The sequence below is a fragment of the Mobula birostris genome, chromosome 1 (genome assembly GCF_030028105.1).
Source record: "Mobula birostris isolate sMobBir1 chromosome 1, sMobBir1.hap1, whole genome shotgun sequence".
Lineage (NCBI taxonomy): Eukaryota > Metazoa > Chordata > Chondrichthyes > Myliobatiformes > Myliobatidae > Mobula > Mobula birostris.
Window position 1 is genome coordinate 221,163,009 of NC_092370.1, and position 24,098 is coordinate 221,187,106.

At 44.3% G+C, this 24,098-nt stretch overlaps 1 protein-coding gene across 10 annotated transcripts in view; it reads right to left on the bottom strand.

Annotated features, from left to right (window-relative positions):
- Window positions 1-24,098, bottom strand: part of ttll5 (tubulin tyrosine ligase-like family, member 5) — a 510,221-nt gene that overhangs the window by 252,467 nt on the left and 233,656 nt on the right. The gene's annotated exons all lie outside the window — the stretch shown is intronic.

A 24,098-nucleotide genomic window follows, 5' to 3' on the forward strand; every position in this document is an offset into this window, starting at 1 on the left:
GAGATGGGCATAACTTTAAGGTGAGTGAAGAAAAGTATGGGGGGGGGGGGTACCTAATAAAGAGGCACTGAAAATATTCAGAAAATGCACAATTTTACATCGGGGGGGGGCAGATTCTTTACTAACTTCCCCAGAGGTGTTGACCATTGAACTTCAGGCAAGCTGACATTTCATTGTGCTACGTTCCTCTTCTGGGATTCACTCACAACAACTGAGGACTGGATTTGGCCCTTTGAGCTCATACGCCATTCAGTAGAAAATCACGGCTAATCCTCTATCCCAATACCAGATTGCCATGCTCTTCCCAAGTCCTCAATGCTTTGTGTGTCTGGAAATTTATTTTCTACCTACATATCCTCACCTCTGCCTTATACCATATCCTGAGACTGTAACTCCTCAGTCTATGGTTCAAGGAGATCCCCTCTCATTCTTCTGAACTCTAATGAAACCAGACTAATTTGACACAACTGGTGAGTCTTCCTTGTAGTATCTCCATGAGAGATAAGCAAGGAGACTAAAAAAACACACCTAATACTCAAGGCAATTTCTAATTGCTCCTCCACTCAAAACCTTGTTCAATGAAGGCCAAAGTACCATCTGCCTTCTTAATTGCTTGCTGCACCTGAATGCTTGTTTATGAACAGATGTAGAATGTCGGCCCGTTTTTTTAAATCATCACAATTTAAGTAACAAGATTAGCTTTATTCGTCACATTTACATCAAAACGTTTAAAGAGAGAGTGGTGGGTGCATGGAATGCATTGCCAGCGAAGGTGGTAAAAGCAGATACAATACGATCTTTTAAGAGACTCTCAGGTACATGGAGCTTTGAAAAATTGAGGGCTATGCAGCAGGTAAATTCTAGGCAGCTTCTAGAGTAGGTTACATGGTTGGCATGACATTGTGGGCCAAAGCGCCTGTAATGTGCTGTAGATTTTCTACGTTCTATGATCTATACAGTGAAATGTGCCAATTTATTTCAAACACCAAAACAATTCATACGATGATTTTACTGGGTACCCTACACGTATCGCCATGATTCCAGTAACAACATGTCATGCCCACAATTCACTAAGCTTAATGCTAACCTGTTATGTCTTTAGAAAATAGGAAGAAACTAGAGCATCCGAAGGAAACACATGCAGTCACGGGGACATCACACAAACTCCTTACAGACAGAGTGGGATTCGAACTCTGATAGGTGGTCGCTGGCGCTGTAAAGCAATGGCACCAACTGTGACACTGCCATGCTGCCCTCTTAAATAATAGTTTCTTACCATTTAAATAATATCATTCTTTGTTTTCTCTACCAAAGTGAATAACTTCCAAATTAAGAGTGTTACACTGCAACTTTGGCCATTCCCTCACTTGGTGCATATTGCCTTGTATACATAGGCATCCGTTAGTCTCATGAGACCATGGATTTGCAGGATTTGCATTGAAAGTTTCCAGGGCGCAGGCCTGGGCAAGGTTGTATGGAAGACCAGCAGTTGCCCATGCTGCAATTCTCCCCTCTCCATGCCACCGATGTTGTCCAAGGGCCTATTAGGAACCATTCAGCTTGGCACCAGTGTCGTCACAGAGCAATGTGTGGTTAAGTGCCTTGCTCAAGGACACGCACGTTGCCTCAGCCAAGACTCGAACTAGCAACCTTCAAATCACTAGACGAACGCCTTAACCACTTGGCCATGTGCCAACACATTGCCTTGTATTCTCAGCAGAACTCACAGTCTCTTTTGCAGGCTTTCCTTGTGTTATGAATGTCCAACTTATGGATACCCATACATACCAATGAGCTTCCATAATATGACTGAACTCTAAAATCTGATGTATGTATGTACATACATTCTTTCCTAGAAACACCATAACTACTTTCATCCCACCATCCACTTTCAGTTCCTGATTTTACACACAAGTCTGCGTGCTTTTGATGCAATTCATTACAATGATCATGAGGGATAGGAGCAGAATGAGGCTATTCCGCCCACTGAGTCTGCTCTGCCATCTCACCAAAGATTCAAAGATTCAAAGTACATTTATTATCAAAATATGTATGCAGTATACAACCCTGAGATTCGTCTTCCCCACAGACAGCCACAAAACAACAAAAACCATCGACCCTGTTCAAAGAAAAACATCAACACCCCCCCAGTCCAAAAAAAACAAATTGCAAAAACAGCAACAAAAAACTAGCAAGAAACACAGAATGTAAGACACAAAATTGGAAGAGTCCAAGCATATTCAGTTCAGTTCAATCTAGTGCTGTGTTGTTCATTATCTGCAAGCTGCCCCAATCCAGATCACCCAAACTAGCAACAGAAAAAAAGGAGCGACCAGAAACCAGAAAGACATCATAACATGATCTACAGAGTTTCATCAACAAACCATGTCGATTAAACCTTGGCCAGGACCCAGAATTCCAGCACCATCCTCCGACATCATCGGGGGAGAGAGACTATTCAAATGCTGGGACCTTCCTTGGGAGCAGTGAGCAAGACAGAGAGACAGGGAGATCGACACACGCAGACACCTTTCTCTAGAGGCAGTGAGCGAGAGGCTGGTGAACAGCACTGAACACCCATTCGCCTTCTGCACATGCCTTAATGATTTCAATCTTCCTTTGTGCTTTAATTGGTGAGATCGGTAAGAAATTGAATCAGTCATGGCCTTGCACCCCATCTCCAGGCATCTTGGCCTCGAGGCCACACACTTTGGTTGAAGATACAACGGTACACCTTCGGTGACAGCAAGGCACCAGATCACTCAGTTGGCCGGAAAACACGCCACCAAAATGTAGATCACAGACTCCAACAGTAGCAGGCCCACATTTAAAAGAAATAGAAAATGTAAAAGACGTGAAAAAAGTAGTTTCGTGAACTGTCTGGAGGATGTCGCCCATGGTTGCATTGTTCACTGGCACTACCTTCTTCCAGCTAGTTAGAAACTGTTTGGCAACAATTTCCTATCCAATTAAGTAGCACAGTGTCCCAAATAAGCAAAGGAATCCTGGCTATTTTTCTCCAATTCATTTTTGTTCTTTAAGAGTTGTCCCAAATATGCAGCTGCCCTGATTAACCCATAGCTCATTTAATCAGAATCCACTGTATATTCAATGAATTATAAGACCATAAGACATAGGAGCAGAATTAGGCCACTCAGCCCATTCAGTCTGCTCTGCCATTCCATCATGGCTGATCTCAGGTCCATTCAACTCCAAATACCTGCATTCTTGACATATTCTTTGATGCCCTGACCAATTAGTAAACATCACAGTCTGTGGCAGAGCATTCCACAGATTTACTACTCTCTGGCTAAAAAAATTCCTCTTTACCTCTGTTCTAAAGGGTCACCCCTCAATTTTGAGGCTGTGCCCTCTAGTTCTGGATACCCCCACCATACGAAACATCCTCTCCACATCCACCCTATCTAGACCTTTCAACATTTGGTAGGTTTCAATGAAAGCACCGCCGCATCCTTCTAAATTCCAGTGAGTAAAGGCCTCCACAGCTGCATGTGGCAATGAATTCCACAGATTCACCACTCTCTGGCTAAATACATTCCTCCTAATGTCTCTGTTCTAAATGGATGTCACTCTATGCTGAGCTCTGCCCTCCCATATCCACTCTACCCAGGTCTTTCAATATTCAATAGGTTTCAGTAAGGTTCCTCTCATTCTAAACTCCAGTGAGCGCAGACCAGAGCCATCAAATGCTCCTCCAATGTTAACCCTTTCCTTTTCAGAACCAGACTCGTGAACATCCTCTGGATCCTCTCCAATACCAGCACATCTTTTCTTAGATAAGAGACCCAAGAGTGCTCACAATGCTTCGTGTGGTCTGAACAATGCCTTATAAAGTCTGATCATGACAATGTTATTTCTATATTCTAGTTGTCTTGAAATGAATGCTAAATTTCTATTTGCCTTCTTTACAAACACTCAACCTGCAAGTTAACTTTTAGGAAATCCTGCACAAAGAGTCCCAAGTCCCTTTACACCTCTGATTTCTGAATTTTCTCCTCATTTAGAAAATATTCTACGCCTTTATTCCTTCTACCAAAGTGCAAGATCATACATATCCCTGCAATATATTCCATCTGCTAGCTCTTTGTCCATTCTCCCAATCTAAGTCCATCTGCAGATTCCGTTTCCTCAACACTACCTGCCCCTCCACCTATCTTCGCATTGTCCGCAAAGCCATCAATTCTGTCATCCAAATCATTGACATATAATATGAAAGGAAGCAGTCCTAACACTGACCCTTGTGGAACACCACTAGTCACCAGCAGCCAACCAGAAAAGGCCCCCTTTATTCACACTGTTTGCCTCCTGCCAGTCAGCCAATCTTCTACCCAATGCTAGTATCTTTCCTGTAATACCATGGGCTCTAATCTTGTTTAGCAGCCTCACATGCAGCATGTTGTCAAAGACCTTCTGAAAATCCAAGTAAACAAAATTCACTGACACTCCTTTGTCTATCCTGCTTGTTATTTCCTCAAAGAATTCCAACAGATTTGTCTAGCAAGATTTCCCCTTACGGAAACCACATTGACTTTAGCCTATTTTATCATATTCCTTAAAGTACTCCAAAACCTGATCCTTAATAATGTATTTCAACATATTCCCAGCCACTGAAGTCAGGCTAACTGGCCTATAAATTTCCCATCTTCTGCCTCCCTCTCTTCTTAAAGAGTGGAGTAACATTCCAGAATCTAGTGAATCTTGAAAGATCACTACTAATGTCTCCACAATCTCTTCTGCTATCTCTTTCAGAATTGTAGAGTATAGTCCATCTGATCCATATGACTTAGCTGTTAGACCTTTCAGCTTCCCAACCACCTTCTCCTTAGAAATAGCAAATATACTCACTTCTGCCCCCTGTCACTTGAATTTCTGGTTACTGCTTATGTCTTCTTAAGTTCATCTGCCATTTCTTTGTTCCCCATTAGTACTCTCCGGCATCATTTCCCAGTGCTCCAATATTCACTTTCACTTCTCTTTTACTCTTTATAAATTGTATCTGAAAAGAAGACTTCTGGTATCCTCTTTTATATTATTAGCTAGCTTACCTTTATATTTCATCTTTTCTCTCCCTATTATTTTTTTAGTTGCCTCCTGTTGGTTTTTGAAAGCTTTACATAGAAATATAGAAAATAGGTGCAGGAGTAGGCCATTCGGCCCTTCGAGCCTGCACCGCCATTCAGTATGATCATGGCTGATCATCCAACTCAGAACCCTGTACCTGCCTTCCCTCCATACCCCCGATCCCTTTAGCCACAAGGGTCATTCCTAACTCCCTCTTAAATATAGCCAATGAACCGGCCTCAACTGTTTCCTGTGGCAGAGAATTCCACAGATTCACCACTCTCTGTGTGAAGAAGTTTTTCCTAATCTCAGTCCTTAAAGGCTTCCCCTTTATCCGTAAACTGTGATCCCTCGTTCTGGACTTCCCCAACATCGGGAACAATCTTCCTGCATCTAGCCTGTCTAATCCCTTTAGGATTTTATACGTTTCAATAAGATCCCCCCTCAATCTTCTAAATTCCAACGAGTATAAGCCTAGTCGGTCCAGTCTTTCATCATATGAAAGTCCTGCCATCCCAGGAATCAATCTGGTGAACCTTCTTTGTACTCCCTCTATGGCAAGAATGACTTTCCCCAGATTAGGGGACCAAAGCTGCACACAATACTCCAGGTGTGGTCTCACCAAGGCCTTGTACAACTGCAGTAGTACCTCCCTGCTCCTGTACTCGAATCCTCTCGCTATAAATGCCAGCATACCATTCGCCTTTTTCACCGCCTGCTGTACCTGCATGCCCACTTTCAATGACTGGTAGAAAATGACACCCAGGTCTCGTTGCGCCTCCCCTTTTCCTAATCGGCCACCATTCAGATAATTATCTGTTTTCCTGTTTTTGCCACCAAAGCAGATAACCTCACATTTATCCATATTAAATAGCACCTGCCATGAATTTGCCCACTCACCTAACCTATCCAAGTCACCCTCCATCCTCTTTGCATCCTCCTCACAGCTAACACTGCCGCACAGCTTCGTGTCATCCGCAAACTTGGAGATGCTGCATTTAATTCCCTCATCTAAGTCATTAATATATATTGTAAACAACTGGAGTCCCAGCACTGAGCCTTGCGGTACCCCACTAGTCACTGCCTGCCATTCTGAAAAGGTCCCGTTTATTCCCACTCTTTGTTTCCTGTCTGCCAACCGATTCTCTATCCACATCAATACCTTACCCCCAATACTGTGTGCTTTAAGTTTGCACACTAATCTCCTGTCCTGTTACAATCATCTAATTTCCCACTACTTTTTACTGTATTATATACTTTCTCTTTTGCTTTTATGTTGTCTTTAACTTCCCTTGTCAGGCATGGTTGCATCATCCTCTCTTTAGATTTTGACCAATCTTCTGTCTGTCCTTCCTCACAGTCTCACTACTCACTCCATCTACTTGTATACCAACTGCCCATTCTCAGCTGTCACTCTGCTTCACATCCCCTATCAAATTAGTTTAAACCCTCCTCTAGCAAACCTGCCCACAAATATATTTGTCCCCTTCAGGTTCAGGTGTATCCCATCCATTTTGTACAGGTCATACCTTCCCCAGAAGAAATCCCAATGATCCAGATATCTGAACCCCTGCCCCCTGCACAAATTTCTCAGCCACACATTCATCTGCCACATCATCCTATTCTTAACCTCACTGCTGCGTGGGACAGGCAGCAATCCAGAGATTACTACCTTGGAGGCCCTGCTTTTTAGGTTTCTATTTAACTCCCTTTATTCTCTCCTCAGGACCTCCTCCCTTTTCTTACCTCTGTCATTGGTACCAATATTTACCAGAACTCCAGCTATTCATCCTCCCCCTCTTGCATGCAGTGAACCTGATCTGAGACTTCCTTAACCCTGACAAATGGGTGGCAATATACCATCCACAGAATCTCCCATCTACTCCTCTAACTATGGAATCCACTATCTTTACTCCTCTCCCCTTCTGAACCACAGAGCCAGACTCAGTGGCAGCCAGACCTGGTTGCTGCTTCTCCCAGTAGAACATCCCCACCCCCAACAGTATCCAAAGCGATATATTTAATATTAAGGGGAATGGCCACAGGGGTACTCTGCACTGGCTGAATATTCCCTTTCTCTCTCCTGACAGTCATCTAGGTACCTGCCTCTTTCAACTTAGGGGTGACCACCTCTCTATAACTCCTATCTAAGACCTCCTCTTCAATGCACCTCATGCAAATACAGTTATCAGGAAGACTGGAGGTCTCCCAGAGTTCCCACATTTCACTCAAAGAACATACTACTAACCCTGGATCAGTTCTTAGCACACTAACTACAGTATGTACTAACAGACAAAGAAAGAAAAAACCTTACTAGAAACTTGCCTATTCTCGCCCAAACCTTTTGAGCCAAAGCCTGACTATTATAACACCGTCCACTCCAACAATGGCCACTCTGTTTACACCTTGTTCCTTTTTATTGGCCTCTGCTGACTGCTTAAGAAATCATTATAATTGCAGTCCACCAAAAGTCCCAAAAGCCCCTGAGCTCTTATTAAACCTCAGGCCGCCTCAGCAAAACAAGCAACTGCCTGCAATGATTGCAGCATGACAAAATGTCCTAAAGGATCCCAAACTCTTTTTAAACCCTGCACCACCTCAGGCAAACATGCGACTGCTCACGATGATTGCAGCCCATGGAAAAGTTCCAAAAGGCCCCGAGCTCTTTTTAAACGTCGTGCCCCTCAGCCAATCTGGCAACTGCTAGCGATGATCGCAGCCCACCAAATGTTACAGTTGTACAAATCATTGGTGAGACCAGAGTTCTGGGCACAATGCAGGCAAGCATGACGAGTTCAGATAGACATCTTGGTTGGCATGGAGAGACTGAGCTGAAAGCCCTGTTTCAGAGCTGTATGTCTCTGATTCTATGTACTGTATTTTCATCAAAATTGTTAATGCAAGTGACAAACAACAAATTGACCTATCACCGTGGCACACCATTGGTCAGTTCTGATTCACAATTTGATCCCTCATCCAAACCATTAACATTGTTGAATTACTGAAGCCCAAACACTGAACTATGTATTACCTCACTAGCTTTCTCTTGCAATCCTGAAACAATCCCATTTATTCCCACTGTTATAGAGATGATAGGGTTATAGAAGGTGAAAATAGGCCCTGGGGCAGCTATGCCTACCTTGCAAACAGGCCTTGTGACCCACTGATTCGATGCTATCAAGCATCTATTTTCACCATTCACTGTTTATTTCCCCCACATTCTCACAAACACTCATCAGATTCTATCACTCACCTACAGTAACCAATTAAACTGCTGACCTGGATGAATCAGGGCTTGGTATGGCAAATACACTGCCACGACTGCAAGGTAGTTGTGGACCCAGTTCAGCACATCACAGGAACCAGCCTCCCCTCCACGGACTCTGTCTTGACTTCTTGCTGCTGCAGAAAAGCTTGATCAAAGATCCCATATATCCCGCACATTCTTTCTACTCCCCCCTCTGATTAGGCAGTAGATACAAAAGCCTGAAAGCACGTACCACCAGGCTCAAGGACAGCTTATATTCCACTGTTATCAGGCGCTTGAACAGTTCCCGAGTACGATATGATGGACCCTTAGCCTCACAATCTACTTCATTATGATCTTACCCTTTATTGTTTACCTGTACTGCACTTTTTTGATAGCTTTTACACTTTATTCTGTATTGTAATTGTTTTACCTTGTTCTAGCACAGTGCAATGTGTAATGATTTGATATGTATAAACAGTGTGCAAGACAAGCACCATGGTACATGTACTGTGGTACATGTGACAGCAATAAACCATTTCCAAAGCCAACCTGAAAGCCTATGTGTTGTGGGAGGAAACCTATGCCAGTACTTTACCTACAATCCCTGCTTTAATTCTGCACACTCTCTTTATCAAGAGCCTTCTGAAAATCCAAATCCACCAAGTGAGATGCTTTTCCCCATCATTACATCCTCAAAAATCTCCTGGAGGTTTATCAAACAGAATCTCCTTCTTACAAATCGTATTGATGATGTCTAATCTCATTGGCACTCTCCGTTATCACATTCTTTAAAATAAGACTCCGGTATTGCTTTTACAACGTATATTCTAGCTTTGGTTCCCTCCTCTCACTCCTTCCTCTTATTTTTAACTTGTAGGTTTATACACATCACCCTCAATCTGCAGGAACTGCTCTATTGAACAAAGAACAGTGCAGCATAGATCAGCCCATGGTGTTGTATTGACCCTTTAAGCTACTCTAAGATCAATTTAACCCTTCTCTTCCATATCACTTGCCATTTTTCAATCATTCATGAGTTTACTTAAGAGTGTCTTAAATAACTCTAATGTATCTTCCTCTACCACCACCCGGCAGCATGTTCCACACACCTACTGCTCTATATGTACAAAAAAAACCTATTTCTGACATTCCCCTGTACTTTTCCCTATTATCTCTGGAACTTATAGATTGTGACAACCAATACATCGACTCTTTCCATGGCTATCCCTCCCATAGATGTTGGCTGTCAGACATCAAGCTTTTATCAGCTTCTAGTCCCATGAATTTCTCTGGCACTATTTTCAGTTAACTAACACTAACTGTTGTTAATACTTCTTTTTGATTAAATGTATATTCCCTAGCATTTCTGGGGATTACATCAAGAGTATTGCAAAGATGAAAATAGCATTACAGGAGTACTGACCTAAATACCTCAATGCTATTAGGCAGGCACTCTTATCCCCATATTTATATCTACCTGGTAGTATTACAATTTTAATTCCAGTTCATATTCAGGCACTGCATTAGTCCCAGATTATTCAAATACTATCAATCCAAAATTATAACAGTGAATGTCATATCAATGCAGCACCTTTAACCCTACATTTTTTAAAATACCTTTAGCATGCTAAGAATATAATGCTATAAACACCACATGACAATGTGGTAAGCCTGGCATTAATACAGTGTTATTAACCACATCATTACAGCACCAATTCAAAACCAATACAGCATTTCCATTTGTTTCAAGATAGTTATGTAGAAGGATAGAATGGGTTAAAATTCTAAACTGGAGAAACTCCAATTTTGATAGCATCAGAAGGGACTTTGCAGGTATGGATTGGGATAGACTGTTTTCCAGAAAAGAGATGCTTGGCAAATGGGAGGTTTTCAAAAGTGGAATATTGAAAATCTATATGTTCCTGTTAGAATAAAAAGCAAGATTAACAGGTTTAGAGAACCTTAGTTATCAAGGGAGATTGAAGCCCTGGTAAAGAAGGTGCATATCAGGTATAGGCAGTTAGGATCAAATGAGATACTTCAGGAGTATAAGAAATCCAAGAGAACACTTGAGAGAGAAATCAGAAAGACTGAAAGAGGGTATGAGGTCGCTCTAGTAGACATGGTGAAACAGAATCCGAAGGCCTTCTATAGCTATATTAACAGCAAAAGGATAGCAAGGGACAAAATTTGTCCTCTTAAAGTTCAGCGTGGTCATATATGCTTGGAGCTGAAAGGGATGGGGAGATCTTAAATGAATACTTAAGAAACAGAGTCAATAGAACTGAGAAAAAAATAATGCGGTCATAGACCATATACAGATCAAGAGGAGGTGGTACTTGCTGTCTTGGGCTGAATTACAGTGGATAAATCCCCACCAGACATCGAGCAAGGCTGGTAAGTAAATTGCAGGGAGAGATATGCAAATTCTTCTTAGCCACAGGTGACATGCTGGAGGATTGGAAGATAGCTAATGTTACTCCATTGTTTAAGAAAGGCTGTAAAAATAAGTCAAGAAATTATAGGCCGGTGAGCTTGAGGTCAGTCGAGGGGAAATTATTGGAAGCTATTCTGAGGGACTGGATATATAAGTATTTGGATAGACAGAATGTGATTAAGAATAGTCAACATGGCTTTGTGCGTGGTAGGTCATGTCAAACCAATCTTATAGAATTTTTCAAGGAGGTTTCCAGAAAGGTTGATCTACGTAACGTTGTCCATGTAGATTTTATCAAGGCCTTTAAGAAAGTCCTGTATTGAAGGCTGTTCCAAAAGGTTAAGGCACTTGGCTTTCAGCATGCAATAATCAATTAGATTCAATGATAGCTCAGTGGGAGAAGCCAGAAGGTGGTAATAGATGGTTATCTCGTTGATTGGAGGTATGTGACAAGTGGTGTGCTACAGGGATCTGTGCTGGGTCCATTGTTGCTTATCACGTACACTAATGATCAGAATCAGTTTAAATATCACTGGCATATAGAATGTCATAAAATTGCTTGTTTTGCAGCAGTAGTACAGATCAATACATAATTTAAAAAACTATAATTACAATAAAAAGTATATATACATAAAAATAAGTAATTAGTGCAAAAGCAGAGCAAAAAAAAAACCGAGGTGGTGTTTATTGGATCACTGTCCATTCAGAAATCTGATGGTGGAGTGGAAAAAGCTGTTCCTGAAACTTTGAATGTGCCTTCAGGCTCCTGCTTGATGGTAGCTTTGAGAAGTGGGAATGCCCTGGGTGATGGGGTCATTAATGACAGATGCCGTCTTTTCAAGGCATTGTCTTTTGAAGGTGTCCTCACAGATGGGGAAGCAAGTGCCTAAGATGGAGCTGAACCCTCGCAAGTGGTCAGACCCTGATGGAGTACCTGAAAGGGCACTGAAAACCTGTGCCAACTAACTGGAGAGTGTGTTCAAGAGCCTCTTCAATCTCTCACTGCTGCTGTCAGAGGATCCTACCTGCTTGAAAAGGGTGACAATGCCCAAGAACAGCAAGGTGAACTGCCTCAACGACTGTCACCAAGTTGCACTCACACCTACTATGATGAAGTTATTTGAGAGGTTGGTCATTGCCAGAATCAACTGCTGCCTAATCAAGGACCTGAACCCACTGCAAATTGCCTATTGCCACAATAGATCTACAGCGGATGCAATCTCACTGCTTCTCCACTTGGCCTTGGATTCCAGCATGTTAGGCTGCTGATAACTGATTACTACTCAGCGTTCAACACAATCACACCTTCAGTTCCAATCAACAAGCTTCAAAGCCTGGGCCCCTGTATCTCCCTCTGCAACTGGATCCTGGCCTTCTTCACCCGGATACCACAGTCACAAGTAATATCTTCTCCAGTCAACACTGGCGCACCAAAAGGATGCGTACTTAGCCCACTGCTCTACCCTCTCTACACCCACGACAGTGTGGCTAGGCACAGCTCAAAACTTCATCGATAAATTTGCCGATGACACAACTACTGTTGGGAGAAATTCAAAATAGATTTATTATCACAGTACACCTTCTACAACCCTAAGGTTCATTCTCTTGCAGGTATACACAGTAAATCCAAGAAACATAATAGAATCAATGAAAGACTGCACTAAACAGGGCAGACAAACAATCAGTGTCAGCAAAATGTGCAAATACAAAAGAAAAAAATAAGCACTAATTATTGAGAACATAAGATGGAGAGTTCTTGAAAGTGAGTCCACAGGTTGTGGGAACAGTTCAGTGATGGGGTGAAGTGAAGCTGAGTGAAGTTATCCCAAATGGTTTAAGAGTCTGATGGTTGAGGGGTTATAACTGTTCCTGAACCTGGTGGTTTGGGTACCTTCTTCCTGATGGCAGCAGCAATAAGAGAGCATGGCCTGGGTAGTGAGGGTCCTTCATGATGGATGCTGCTTTCTTGCAACAGTGCTTCATGGAAGTGCTCAATGGTGAGGAAGGCGTTACCCATGATGGACTGGTCTATATCCACTCCTTTTTGTAGGATGTTCTGTGGTGACCCACTTTCCAGCGCACTCGAACCGGCTCACAAAACGGTGTGTGCCGGCAGAAAAGGGCCCAAAAAGGGCGCCAGACCGTCTTCACCGGCAGGGGGAAAAACCCGCGCGCGGGAAGGGTCTGTGAATATGCATTCCCCACAGCAGTCCTGCCCGGGGAGGGCGGGAACAGGAAGGATTTAAATGAGGTCGCAAAGTTTGAATAAACCTCTTTTTCCGCAACTACAACTCACCAACTATGTGTCATTATTCTAGCGCTGTGTGTAGCACACCGCTACATTTGGTGACCCCGACGGCCCAAACGATATTTGGACCAGGGATGACCGACGCTGCATCTGTTCATGCAGTTTCTTTAAAAATGCTAAGCTTCTGGATGCTGCGACCTCGCCTATGGTTCAAACAAGAAGAAGCCCAATTCCACATTTGGCAGATAACCTCGGATTCCACTCGTTACTACTACGTGGTGAGCTCCCTCGACCAGGAGACAGCTGCACAAGTTGAGGAGTTTATACAGTCGCCTCCGGAGGACGACAAATACACAGCATTCAAAGCCCTGTTCATAAGGACTTTTGGACTCTCACGGTGCGAGCGAGCTGCTCGCTTACTGCACCTGGATGGTTTGGGAGACAGGCCGCCGTTGGCATTAATGAATGAAGTGCTGGCCCTGGCTGAAGGACACAAACCCTGCCTCATGTTTGAGCAGGCGTTCCTAGAGCAACTGCCCGAGGACATATGCCTGCTGCTGTCCAACGCAGATTTCAGCGACCCCGGGAAGGTGGCGGCCCAGGCAGATGTGCTGTGGAATGCCAAGAAGGAGAGAGGGGCATCCGTCGTACAGATCACCAAGTCGCGTGCCCAACAGCAGACCAGACCAGGCCCGGCAGCAGAGCCTACAAAACCCAGTGACGGGAGTGAGGAGCCCAATGAACAATGGTGCTTCTACCACCAGCGGTGGGGCACAGAGGCCCGCCGCTTTAGACCGCCATGCAAATTCCCGGGAAACACCAGGCCGCTGATGGCTACGGCGGCTGGCCATCAGGACAGTTTCCTGTACGTCTGGGACAAGCAGTCGGGACGCCGCTTTTTGGTCGACACCGGAGCACAGATCAGCATTTTACCTCCAACGAGTTACGACACCCGCAACAGAGAACCGGGACCCACCCTGAGGGCCGCAAATGGCAGCACAATATGGACCTACGGCACCCGCACGGTGCAGCTACATTTCAGCTCCAGCCAGTTCACGTAGGACTTCACACTGGCTGCCGTGGCCCAACCACTCCTGGGGGCGGATTTTCTGCGAGCTCGACTTGCAAGGGAAGCTACTAGTCCACGCCAAGACTTTTCAAACGCTCTCCCTGGGTGAAGCCAAGTTGCCAGCCCCACACCTGGACTCCATCACGCTGTCCGACGACGAATTCACCAGACGATGAGCTCCCTAGTTACAGAACTGCGGTCTCCGGTTTGCAGCTCCAAGACCTCCCCGTAGGCCCAGGTAAGAGGACGGGAAGGATTTAAAGGAGGCTGTGAAGTTTGCATAAACCTCTTTTTTCGCAACTACAACTCTCCGACTATGTGTCGTTAGTCTAGCGCTGTGTGTAGCACACTGCTACAGTTCCTTTAAGGGGTATTGGTATTTCCATACCAGGCTGTGATGCAACCAGTCAATATACTCTGCAGCACACATCTACAGAACGCAAGCACAAGGAAATCTGCAGATGCTGGAATTTCAAGCAACACACAGAAAAGTTGCTGGTGAACGCAGCAGGCCAGGCAGCATCTCTAGGAAGAGGTACAGTCAACGTTTCCGGCCGAGACCCTTCGTCAGGACTAACTGAAAGAAGAGCTAGTAATTAGAGATGCTGCCTAGCCTGCTGCGTTCACCAGCAACTTTTATGTGTGTTGCACATCTACGACATGCCGAATCTCCACAAAATTCAAAGGAAGTGAGGCGTTGTTAAGTTTTCTTCGTAATTGCACTTATGTGCTGGGCCCAGGACAGATCCTCTGAAATGATAACACCGAGGAACTTAAAGTTGCTGACCTTCTCCACCTCTGGTCCCCCAATGAGAACTGACTCATAGACCTCTGGTTTTCTCCTCCTGAGATTAATAATCAGTTCCTTGCTCTTGCTGACATTGAGTAAGAGGTTGTTGTTGTGGCACCACTCAGCCAGATTTTCAATCTCCCTCCTAAATGCTGATTCGTCACCCTCCTTGATTTAGCCTACGACAGTGGTGTCGTCAGCAAACTTAAATACTTAAATGTGACATTGGAGCTGTGCTTAGCCTCACAGTCATAAGTATAAAATGAGGGGAGCAGAGGACTAAGCACACAGCCTTGTGGTACACCTGTGCTGATGGAGATTATGGTGGAGATGCTGTTGCCAATCTGAACTGACTGACGTCTATGAATGAGGAAATCAAGAATCCAAATGCACAAATAGTAATCAGAACAGGGTCTAAGATCATAAGATATAGGAGCAGAATTAGGCCATTTGGCTCAACGAGTCTGCGCCACCATTTCATCATGGCTGATCTATTTTTCCCCTCAGCTCCAGTCTTTCGGCATCTCCTTGAATCCTTTCATGCCCTGAATAATCATGAATCTATCAATCTCTGCCTTAAATATACCCAATGACTTGGCCTCCATAGCTGTCTGTGGCAATGAATTCCAGATCCACCACTCCCTGGCTAAAGAAATTCCTCCTCATCTCCATTCTAAAAGGACACCCCACTATTCTGAAGATGTGTCCTCTGGTCTTAGACTCCCTACCATAGGAAACGTCCTCTCCACATCCATTCTACTGAGATCTTTCAAGGTATGATAGGTTACAATGAGGACACCCCTCAATCTTCCGAATTCCAGTGAGTAGCGGCCCAGAGCCATCAAATGTTCCTCATATGACAAGCCTTTCAATCCCAGAATCATTTTTGTAAATCTCCTTTGAACCGTCTCCAATGTCAGCACATCCTTTCTTAAATAAGGAACCCAAAACTGCTCACAATACTTCAAGAGAGGCCTCACAGGTGCTTTATAAAACCTCAACATTACATCCTTGGTTTTATATTCTAGTCCTCTCGAAATGAATACTAACAGAGAGTTAGCATTCATTTCTGACCCTATTCATATAGGGCCAGAGAATATCGAATCTTTGTGGGTGGAGTTAAGAAACTGCAAGGGTAAAAAAAAATTATGGGAATCATATATAGGCCTCCAAATAGTAGCCAAGATATGAGGTTGAGATTGCAAATAGATCAGCCATGGAAAGGGCATGTAATAAGCGTAACGTCACAACTGTAATGGGGGACTTCAATATCCAAGAGGATTGGGAAAACCAGGTTGGTGTTGAATCGCAACGGAGGGAATTTGTTGAATGCCTACAAGATTTACAGCAGCTTGTGCTCGAGCCTACAAGGGGAAAGGCTGTCTTAGATTGGGTGTTGTGCAATAACCCTGATTTTATTAGTCAGCCTAATGAAAAGGAACCCTTAGGAGGCAGTGATCATGATATGATTGAATTCATACAGCAATTTGAGAGGGAGTAGCATAAGTCATATGCATCAGTATCGCAATGGAATAAAGGGAATTACAAAAACAGGTGAGAGGAGCTTGCCCAGGTGGATTGGAAGGGCATACTCGCAGGGATGATGGCAGAACAGAGGTGGTTGGAGTTTCTGGCAAGAGTTCACATGGCATAAGATAGGTATGTCCCACAGAAGAAGTTGTTCTTAAATAGCAGGGCGAAGGTTCAAACATCAGAGGTGCAGAGAGACTTAGGAGTCCTTGTGCAAGACTCACAAAAGGTTAATTCACAGGTTGAGTCTGTGGTAAAGAAAGCAAATGTTGGCATTTATTTGAAAGGGAATAGAATATAAAAACAAGGAGATAATGCTGAACCTTTATAAGACACTAGTCAAGCCACACTTACATAGAACATAGAACATAGAATAGTACAGCACAGTACAGGCCCTTCGGCCCACAATGTTGCGCCGACCCTCAAACCCTGCCTCCTATATAAGCCCCCACCTTAGATTCCTCCATATACCTGTCTAGTAGTCTCTTAAACTTCACTAGTGCATCTGCCTCCACCACTGACTCAGGCAGTGCATTGCACGCACCAACCACTCTCTGAGTAAAAAACCTTCCTCTAATATCCCCCTTGAACTTCCCACCCCTTACCTTAAAGCCATGTCCTCTTGTACTGAGCAGTGGTGCCCTGGGAAAGAGGCGCTGGCTATCCAATCTATCTATTCCTCTTAATATCTTGTACACCTCTATCATGTCTCCTCTCATCCTCCTTCTCTCCAAAGAGTAAAGCCCTAGCTCCCTTAATCTCTGATCATAATGCATACTTTCTAAACCAGGCAGCATCCTGGTAAATCTCCTCTGTACCCTTTCCAATGCTTCCACATCCATCCTATAGTGAGGTGACCAGAACTGGACACAGTACTCCAAGTGTGGCCCAACCAGAGTTTTATAGAGCTGCATCATTACATCGCGACTCTTAAACTCTATCCCTCGACTTATGAAAGCTAACACCCCATAAGCTTTCTTAACTACCCTATCCACCTGTGAGGCAACTTTCAGGGATCTGTGGACATGTACCCCGAGATCCCTCTGCTCCTCCACACTACCAAGTATCCTGCCACTTACTTTGTACTCTGCCTTGGAGTTTGTCCTTCCAAAGTGTACCACCTCACACTTCTCCGGGTTGAACTCCATCTGCCACTTCTCAGCCCACTTCTGCATCCTATCAATGTCCCTCTGCAATCTTCGACAATCCTCTACACTATCTACAACACCACCAACCTTTGTGTCGTCTGCAAACTTGCCAACCCACCCTTCTACCCCCACATCCAGGTCGTTAATAAAAATCACGAAAAGTAGAGGTCCCAGAACAGATCCTTGTGGGACACCACTAGTCACAATTCTCCAATCTGAATGTACTCCCTCCACCACCACCCTCTGCCTTCTGCAGGCAAGCCAATTCTGAATCCACCTGGCCAAACTTCCCTGGATCCCATGCCTTCTAACTTTCTGAATAAGCCTACAGTGTGGAACCTTGTCAAATGCCTTACTAAAATCCATATAGATCACATCCACTGCACTACCCTCATCTATATGCCTGGTCACCTCCTCAAAGAACTCTATCAGGCTTGTTAGACACGATCTGCCCTTCACAAAGCTATGCTGACTGCCCCTGATCAGACCATGATTCTCTAAATGCCTATAGATCCTATCTCTAAGAATCTTTTCCAACAGCTTTCCCACCACAGACATAAGGCTCACTGGTCTATAATTACCCGGACTATCCCTACTACCTTTTTTGAACAAGGGAACAACATTCGCCTCCCTCCAATCCTCCGGTACCATTCCCGTGGACAACGAGGACATGAAGATCCTAGCCAGAGGCTCAGCAATCTCTTCTCTCGCCTCGTGGAGCAGCCTGGGGAATATTCCGGCAGGCCCCGGGGACTTATCCGTCCTAATGTATTTTAACAACTCCAACACCTCCTCTCCCTTAATATCAACACGCTCCAGAACATCAACCTCATTCATATTGTCCTCACCATCATCAAGTTCCCTCTCATTGGTGAATACCAAAGAGAAGTATTCATTGAGGACCTCGCTCACTTCCACAGCCTCCAGGCACATCTTCCCACCTTTATCTCTAATCGGTCCTACCTTCACTCCTGTCATCCTTTTTTTCTTCACATAGTTGAAGAATGCCTTGGGGTTTTCCTTTACCCTACTCGCCAAGGCCTTCTCATGCCCCCTTCTTGCTCTTCTCAGCCCTTTCTTAAGCTCCTTTCTTGCTTCCCTATATTCCTCAATAGACCCATCTGATCCTTGCTTCCTAAACCTCATTGATGCTGCCTTCTTCCACCTGACTAGATTTTCCACCTCACTTGTCACCCATGGTTCCTTCACCCCACCATTCTTTAGCTTCCTCACCGGGACAAATTTATCCCTTACATCCCGCAAGAGATCTCTAAACATCGACCACATGTCCATAGTACATTTCCCTGCAAAAACATCATCCCAATTCACACCCGCAAGTTCTAGCCTTATAGCCTCATAATCTGCCTTTCCCCAATTAAAAATTTTCCTGTCCTCTTTGATTCTATCCTTTTCCATGATAATTATAAAGGCCAGGGAGCGGTGGTCACTGTCCCCCAGATGCTCACCTACTGAGAGATCTGTGACCTGACCCGGTTCATTACCTAGCACTAGATCTAGTATGGCATTCCCGCTGGTCGGCCTGTCCACATACTGTGACAGGAATCCATCCTAGACACACTTAACAAATTCTGCCCCATCTAAACCCTTGGAACTAATCAGGTGCCAATCAATATTAGGGAAGTTAAAGTCACCCATGATAACAACCCTGTTATTTTTGCACCTTTCCAAACTCTGCCTCCCAATCTGCTCCTCTGTATCTCTGCTGCTACCAGGGGGTCTATTGAATACCCCCAGTAGAGTAACTGCTCCCTTCCTGTTCCTGACTTCCACCCATATTGACTCAAAAGAGGATCCTGCTACATTATCCACCCTTTCTGTAGCTGTAATAGTATCCCTGACCAGTAATGCCACCCCTCCTCCTGTTTTTCCGCTCTCTCTAGCCCTTTTAAAGCACTGAAATCCAGGAATATTGAGAATCCATTCCTGCCCTGGTGCCAGCCAAGTCTCTGTAATGGCCACTACATCATAATTCCATGTATGTATCCAAGCTCTCAGTTCATCAACTTTGTTCCTGATGCTTCTTGCATTGAGGTACACACATTTCAGCCCTTCTACCTTACTGTCTTTATACTATTTATTCTGCTTCTCTTTCCTCAAAGCCTCTCTGTATGTTAGATCTGGCTTTACTCCATGCACTTCTTTCACTGCTCTATCGCTCTGGGTCCCATCCCCCTCGCAAATTAGTTTAAACCCTCCCGAACCATGCTAGCAAACCTATCTGCAAGGATATTGCTCCCCCTTGAGTTCAGGTGCAAACCATCCTTTCTGTTCAGGTCCCACCTTCCCCAGAAGAGATCCCAATAATCTAAAAATCTAAAACCCTGCTCCCTGCACCAACTCCTCAGCCACACATTCAACTGCCATCTCCTCCAATTCTTACCATCTCTGTCACGTAGCACTGGCAGCAATCCTGAGAACGTCACCCTTGAGGTCCTGTTCTTCAGCCTTCTGCCTAATTCCCGAAACTCACACTTCAGGACCTCATCCCTCTTCCTGCCTATGTCGTTTGGTCCCAACATGTATCACGACTTCTGGTTGCTTTCCCTCTCGTACCAGGATGTCATGCACCCGGTCAGAGACATCCCGGACCCTGGCACCCGGGAGGCAACAAACCATGTGGGTGTCCTTCTCACGTCCACAAAATCTCCTGTCTGCTCCCCTGACTATAGTCTCCAATGACGACAGCTCTCCTCTTCTCCGTCCCACCCTTCTGCACCACAGGGTCAGACTCAGTGCCAGAGGCCCTGCCACCGTGGCTCACACCAGGTCGGTCGTCCCCACCAACAGTATCCAGGATGGTAAACTTATTATTCAGGAGAATGGCTACAGGGGTGCTCTGCACTACCTGTCTGTTCACCTTCGCTTTCTCCCCTCTGACTGTCACTCAACGACCTGCTTCCGACAGCCTAGGTGTGACTACCTCCCTGTAGCTCTCATCTATTACTGCCTCATTCTCTCTTATGAGTTGAAGGTCATCCAGCTGCTGCTCCAGATTCCTTACACAGTCTTCCAGATCGCCCAGCCGTATGCACTTCTGGCAGATGTGACTCTGCGGGAGAGGGGTGTTCCCCCATGACTGCCACATCTCACATGAGAGGCACATCACCGTCTCAGGAGACAGTGTAAAAACTAACTGCGAGCTAGCTTGTCCTCCGCCTCTTCTCGTCGAAGCCTCTCGAGTCAAAGCCTCAAAGCTCCACTCCTTCACTGGCCCACTCACACACTTGGAGTACTGTCAACAGTTTTGGCACCTAATCTCAGAAAGGATGTACTGTCATTGAAGACAGTCCAAGGCAGGTTCATGGGGATGATTCTGGGAATGAAGTTGTTAACATCTGAGAGACATTTGGCAGCTTTGGGACTCTACTCACTGAAATTTTGAAGAATGCTTGGGGATCTCATTGAAACCTACCGAGTGTTGAAAGGACTAGATAACGTGGATGTGGAGAGGATGTTTCCTCTGGTGACAGTATTCAGGCCTCAAAATTGAGGGGCCACCTTTTAGAACAGAAGTAAAGAGGAATTTTTTTAGCCAAAGAGTGGTGAATCTGTGGAATGTTCTGCCATAGACTATGGTGGAGGCCAAGTCCGTGGGAATATTAAAAGTGGAAGTTGATAGACTTCTGTTGGGATATGGTGAGAAGGCAGGTGTATGGGGTTGAATGGAATCCGGGATCAGCCAAAATGAAATGGCAGAACGGATTCCATGAGCTGAATGGCCTAAATCTGCTCCTATGTTTTATGGTCTTATGATCTAACATCACATTTGCTTTCCTCACCACTGACTCAACCTGCAAATAAACCTTTAGGCTTCCAAAGTCCCTTTGCACCTTTTTTTTAAATTAACACTCCACTTAGAAAATAGTCTACCCTTTTGTTTCTTCTACTGTGTATGACCGTCTGTATTCTATCTGCCTCTTCTTTGCCTATTCCCCGAATCTGTCTAAGTCCCTCTGTAGCCTCTCTACTTCCTCAAAACTACCTACCCCTCCACCTATTTTTGTATTTTGCAAATTTGGTCACAAACCCCTCAATTCTGTCATCCAAGTCATTGACATATAACTTAAAAAGCGGTCCCAACAGACCCCTGTGGTACACCACTAGTCACCAGCAGCCATCCAGTAAAGGCTACCTTTATGCCTATTCCTTGCCTCCTATATCTTTCCAGTAATACCATGGGTTCTTAGCTTGTTAAGCAGCCTTTTATGACACCTTGTCAAAGGCCTTTTGAAAATCCAAGTACACAACATCCACCGATTCTTCTTTGACAATCCTGCTTGTTATTTGTTCAAAAAATTCCAAAAGATTTGTAAGGCAAGATTTTCCCTTGAGGAAACCATGCTGACTACAGCCTATTTTATCATGTGCCTCCAACTACCCCAAAACCATATCCTTTGCAATTAACTCTAACATCTTCCTAATCAACATCTTCCCAACCACTGAGGTGAGACCAACTGGCCTATAATTTTTTTCCTTTTGCCTCTCTCCCTTTTTGAAGAATGGAGTGACATTTGCAATTTTCCATTATTCCAGAACCATGCCGGAGTCAATTGATTCTTGAAAGGTCATTACTAATGCTTCCACAATCTATTCAGCCACCTCTTTCAGAACCCTGGGGTGGACACCAGCTAGTCCAGGATACCTTCAGACCTTTCAATTTCCCAAGAACCTCTCCCTAGTAACGGCAACATCACACTCTTCTGCTCACTGTCACTCTCGAACTTCCGGCGTACTGCTAGTATCTTCTACAGTGAAGACAGATGCAAAACACTTATTTAGTTCATCCACCATTTCCTTGTCCCCATTACTATCTCTCCAGCATAATTTTCCAGTAGTCTAATATCTACCCTCATCTCTCTTTTACACTTTATGTGCCTGAAGAAACTTCTGGTATTTTCTTTCATATTATTGGCCAGTTTACCTTTTCCTTTGTGACTTTTTTCGTTTCCTCTTATTGGTTTTTAAAAGCTTCCCAATGATGAAACTTCCAACCAATTTTTGTTCTATTACATCCCCTCTCTTTGGCTTTCGACTTCTCTTGTCAGCCATGGTTATGTTGCCCTGCCTTTAGAATACTTCTTCCTCTTTGGGATGTATATATCTTCCACCTTCTGAATTGCTCACAGAAATTCCAGTCATTGCTGCTTTGCCATCATCCCTGCCAGTGTTCTTTTCCAATCAATTTTGCCTGCTCCTCTCTCATGCCTTTACCCCACTGTAATACTGATGCATCTGACTTTAGCTTCTCCTTCTCAAAATGAAGGGTGATTTCTATCACATTATGCTCACTGGTTCCTAGGGGTTTCTTCACCATAAGATCTCTAAGAAATTGCACAACATCCAATCCAAAATAGCTGATCCCCTAGTTGAATCAACAACAAGCTGCTCTAAAAAGCCATCTCGTAGGCATTCTACGAACTTCCACTCTTGGAATCCAGCACCAACCTGATTTTCCTAATCTATCTGCATATTGAAATCCCCCATGACCGTCATAACATTGCCCCTCTGACATGCATTTTGTATCTCCCATTGTAATTTGTAGACCATATCTTTACTAATATTCAGAGGTCTGTATATAACTCCCATCAAGGTCCTTTTACCCTTGCAGTTTCTTAGCTCTCCCCACAATGATTCAACACCTTTCAACAGTATGTCACCTCTTTCTCATGATTTGATTTCATTTTTACCAACACATTTTTACCCTTTCTGCCTACCAGTCCTTTCAATACAATGTGTATCCTTGAACATTAAGCTCCCAGCTATAATCTTTTCAGTCACGATTCTGTAATGCCCACGTTATACATGCCAATCTGTAACTGTGCTACAAGTTCATCTCCCTTATTCTGTATACTGCACACATTCAAACATAACACCTTCAATCCTGTATTCACCCTTTACGATGATGTCCGCCTTTTGCATTGCAGCTCATCCTGTTGACTGCAATATTGCCCTATCATCAGCCTCTCCTTGTTAGGAGTCTCACTTCACACTGCTTGTAATCTAACTTCCTCATCCTCAGCACTATTAATCTTGTTACCACCCCCCTGCCGAATTAGTTGAAACCCTCACAAACAGCTCGAGCTTACCTGCCCGCAAATATATTGGTTCCCCTCAGGTTCAGGTGTAATCCATCCCTTTTCTACAGGTCGTACCTTCCCCAGAAGAGCTCCAAATGATCCATAAATCAGAACTCCTGTCCCCTGAACCAGTTCCTCAGCCACGCATTTATCTGCCATATCATCTGGAGGTCCACAAATTGGAGTGGATCAAAATCGCTTCTTAGGCAGGAGTTGATATCTTTCATCATTAACCTTTCAAAACGCTTCATCATAGTGGATGTAAGTGCTACTGAATGATAGTTATTGAGGCGGGTTACCACATTCTTCTTAGGTACTGGTATAAATGAAGCCTGCTTGAAGCAGGTGGGTACCTCAGACTGCCGAAGCGAGAGGTTAAAGATCTCAGTGAACACTCCATCCAGTTAATCAGCACAGGTCTTTGGTTCCTGGCCAGGGACACCATC